At 48.7% G+C, this 4,482-nt stretch overlaps 1 long non-coding RNA gene across 1 annotated transcript; it reads right to left on the bottom strand.

Moving 5' to 3' along the window:
• Positions 1 to 706: 706 nt before the first annotated feature.
• On the bottom strand, positions 707 to 4,121 carry LOC142827551 (uncharacterized). Its single transcript, XR_012902221.1, has 3 exons — positions 3,230 to 4,121; positions 2,355 to 2,464; positions 707 to 1,048 (listed from the first exon to the last, which is right to left on the bottom strand). It is a non-coding gene; the product is annotated as an uncharacterized LOC142827551 (long non-coding RNA).
• Between the last annotated feature and the right edge of the window lie 361 nt (positions 4,122 to 4,482).

Genomic DNA, 4,482 nt, shown 5'->3' with positions numbered 1-4,482 from the left:
CATCAACAGGATGCTGCTCCGCAGGGTTGTCTGCCTCACCGACCTGGACGCGGTCATCCAGGGGTTCGGTTTCTTCTGCTTCCCTAACTGCAGGGGTTGGGGGGGGGGGGCGATTTACGGAACACACATCCCCGTCCATGCCCCAGAACACCAGGCCTCCCTGTATGTCATCAGGAAGGGCTACTTCTCAGTGATCCTGCAGGCTGTGTCTGACCACTGGGGCTAGTTCACGGACATCAATGTGGTCTGGTCTGGCAAGGCACACGACACATGGGTGTTCCACAACTCCTCCATGTGCCAGAGGCTGCATGCCAGGACATTCTTCCCCAACCGCCACATCAGGGTTGGGGATGTGGACATGCCTGTGGGCCTGGTGCGGGATGCTGCCTACCCCTTACAGCTGTGGGGGTATGTCTACACTAGCTCATTAATTCGAGCTAGGTAGGCAAATCAGGCAACCAGAGTTGCAAATGAAGCCCAGGATTTAAATATCCTGGGCTTTATTTGCATGTTCCCGTCCGGCTGCCATTTCTAAATCCCTCTTAGTTCGAACAAACGGCCCGCAGCTACACGCGGTAGTTTAAAGTTAATCCGAACTAAGTCCTTAATTCGGATTAACTGTTTCTCTTCGTGGAACTGCCTGACCACGGGCAATCAGTTCAAATGAAGGGGATTTAAAAATGGCGCCTGCTTGAGAACATGCAAATGAAGCCTGGGATATTTAAATCCTGGGCTTCATTTGCAAGTTCGAATGCTTACATTAGCCACCCTAGTTCGAACTAGGGGACAAGTGTAGACATACCCTTATGGATCTGGGTGACCCCCTCTCCCACAGTGAAGCTACCAAAATCTTTTAAAGAATTGGCAGTGTCTTCTTTAGTAGGAAGTTCTTTCAGTCCTTGGCAAAATTATAGAGGGAATCTTCAAGAAATCCATTTTGAAGCACTTGGAAAAGAGGAAAATAGTCAGGAATTGTCAGAATGGACTCACCAAGGGAAAGTCATGCCTTGCCATCCTGATTGCCTTCTATGATGAGGTAACTGGTTCTCTGGATATGGAGAATGCAATGAACGTGATATACCTTGAATTTAGCAAAATTTTAATATTTTCCCCCTGCTATTCTTGCCCGCAAGTTAAAGAAGTACGGATTGGACAAATGGACTGCAAGGTAGACAGAAAGCTGGATAGATCATCTTTCTCAACAGATGGCTCACTGTCTGGTTGGTTCACTGTCAATGGCTCGCAGTCTGGTTGGCAGTCGCTATCAAGGAGAGTGCCCCAAGGATCAGTTCTTGGGCCATTTTTGTTCAAAATCTTTATTAATGACTTGCTCAAGGGGATGACTTGCACCCTCAGCAAGTTTCAAGCTACGGCTTCAGGTTGTTGTGAAGAAGGAATTCCATCCTCCCCCAGACCAATCCCTTGCTCCCCCTCTACCCTACCACCTGAACAGAGCTGTTGTTATTCTCCTCTGGGTTTGCATGCATACAAGTAGGAAATTGCCCTACATACACATAATATATTGATACAATTTGTTCTAAACAAATACACCTTCTTCCCTTGCCTCTCCCCGGATAGACCTGCTTTCTGCAATCCCTTCTGGCAACTGGGCATTTTCCACAAGCTTAATGAAGTCAGTGAGAATCTCCGTGTTGGCTTGGACTGCCTTTGCTCCAGCAAGCCAATGTTTATGGGGTGCAACTGCTCCCAGGTAGGATCTAGCAAATTGTATTTCCCTGAAATGATTCAGAGATGTTGCTGGTGCTGTACAAAGACTAAGAGTGATAATTAACAGATTGCAGCACAGTCTGATAAATATCACTTGCATTAAACTAGATATCTGCACTTCAGTGCGTCCCAGGCACCAAAGGCTAAGAATTAAATGGCAAAAAACCCATGTCAGCAGTGGGGAACATCTGTGTGTGGCTCTTTAAGTTTAGCTGCTGGCTGGCTGCACTAGAGGGTTTGTTTTGCACAACGTCCACAGACACCGAACTTTGTGGCTTCCAGTGGCTGCAGTTCTCCATTCACAGGCAGTGGGAGCTGGTAGCATCATCGACAGGCCAGGCCACCACTTCCCACTGCTCCCATTGGCTGGGAATGGTGAGCCGTGGCCACTAGGAGCTGCGAGCAGTTGTGCCTGCGGATATCAGATAAACAAACCACTTGAGGGCCTGCCTGGTGGTTTATCCCGATAAAACCGCAAATTATCGTATTGGTGGAGCGCTTCAACAAAACTTTGAAAGAGATGCTCTGCCAGTTCATGCGGGAGGACCCTTGAGGCTGAGAGGGTCTACTTCCCGCCCTGTTATTTCCAGTCGGCGAGGTTCCACAAGCCACAACGGGGTTCTCACCATTCAAACTGCTGTACGGCCAACATTCTCGCAGGATCCTAGACCTCCTGAAGGAGGATTGGTAGGAACAGGCCACGGCCTGTCAGGGAATGATCCAATACATCTTGCAGCTGCGGAAGAAGCAGAAGCAGGTGGGGGAGTACGCCCGGGCGAACCTGGCACGCGGGCAGGAGCACCAGAAGAGGTACTATGACTGGACGGCACGGGTCCGGGAATTCCAGCCAGGAGACCGAGTGTTTTTACTCCTCCCCACGCCGGGGTCCAAATTGACAGCCCAGTGGCAGGGACCTTATAAAGTGGTCCAGCGGATTGGGACTGTGGACTATGAAGTTCGCCTGTCTGGGCGAAGGAGAGATAAGCAAATATTCCACGTAAACCTCCTAGAAAAGTGGACCACCCCCGAGAGCCTGCTGGCCACCTTGGTACCATCGGGGGATGACCTCAGGCCTTGGGGCAGCGACTGCCAAGAAGAAGCGGAGGTCAACCTGAACAGGGATGTAACGGCTCCGCAGCATCAGCAACTCCAAGAGTTGTTGGCCCGATAGAAGACTGTGCTCACAACCCGGCCAGGCTGTACAACGCTGGGCTATCAACGGATCATTACCGAGGCTGGCAAGATCATCCGGGAACCCCTCTGACCCTTAACCTGAAAAATGTAGAAAACAGTCTGGGAAGAGATAAAGCTGATGTGGCAGTGGGATGTGATGGAGGAGTCTCACAGTGAATGGCTCAGCCCTATCGTCCTGGTCCCAAAATTGGACGGAACGACTAGGTTCTGCATAGACTTCCGACGGGTCAACTCACTATCTCGGTTTGACGCGTACCCCATGCCCCAAGTAGACGAATTCCTAGAGCGGCTGGGGCACGCCAAGTACCTGTCCATGCTGGATTTGATGAAGGGGTACTGTCAGATCCCCCTGGAGCCCGAGGCCAGGGAGAAGACAGCATTTTCCATCCCGTCTGAAGGACTGTTCATTTGGGCTATAAAAATCCATGTGTGTTGGAGAAATCCCAGAAGAAATTGAGACTGCTTCTCCCCTTTTACAAAAGCAAGCTATTGTGACATCACAATCTCCATTTATTGCTGATTGGCTGTATGTTGTGTGTTCAGGAGGGGCCAGAGGATGTTTCTATCAGTTTTTGCCATTAAATTCAATTTATATGGGTCACCATGTTCTATGGATCTGCTTATGCATCCATGAGCTCATACTGAGTTATTCTTTACCTATTTCCTGCACATGTAACCAATCCTTTTGGCTCATATTGTTCTCTGAGGAGCTGGGTGCAGACACCACTGTTGTGTGTAATTGTAACCCAACTCTAGGTCAAATATTTCATGACTTTGGAAATATGGCAACTCACTCCACTTCCAGTGGAAATGCCCATGCATGAGGTACTCTTTATAAAGGGGAACCTACCAAAGGCAGTCACCAAAGTTTTAGCACCAGACTGCAGGCCTGTAAGCCTAAAGTGAGATTGTATCGCTTCCAATGAGTGCAAGCCTGAACAGTATAGAATGGGAGATAGCAGTGGACACCTGCATGCAGTTCTCTAGGACTCTGAGGCAAGAGTTTCCATTGCACATTCATGACTATTAGAAATAACCACCCAGGGAGAGTGGAGGAGTCTGATGATTTTCAATGGGGTGTTCTTGCCTGAAAACCAAACCCTGTGTGAGCTCATGGGAATGTAATAAACAATAATCACCCTCCACACCCTGCTTCCAGCTTGTGAATTTCTGGATGTAGAAGAAGCTGCATAGGAAACCCTACATGGCATGGACCCTTCAGACAGGTAAGTATAATTGATTCGGAAAAAGGAGTAAACAGTGAGATGGGAAAATTTGCAGATTATACTAAATTGATCAATATAGGGAAATCCAAAGAAGACTGAAGAGCTTCCAAAGGATCTCTCAAAACTAAGTGACAGGGCAACAAAATGTCAAATATCAGAGGGGTAGCCGTGTTAGTCTGAATCTGCAAAAGCGACGAGGAGTCCTGTGGCACCTTATAGACTAACTGAAGTGTAGGAGCATAAGCTTTCGTGGGCAAAGACCCACTTCGTCAGATGCATGTCACATGCATCTGACGAAGTGGGTCTTTGCCCACGAAAGCTTATGCTCCTACAC

Source organism: Pelodiscus sinensis, chromosome 3 (genome assembly GCF_049634645.1).
Source record: "Pelodiscus sinensis isolate JC-2024 chromosome 3, ASM4963464v1, whole genome shotgun sequence".
Taxonomy (NCBI): domain Eukaryota; kingdom Metazoa; phylum Chordata; order Testudines; family Trionychidae; genus Pelodiscus; species Pelodiscus sinensis.
This window is presented reverse-complemented; position numbering and strand designations above follow the sequence as displayed.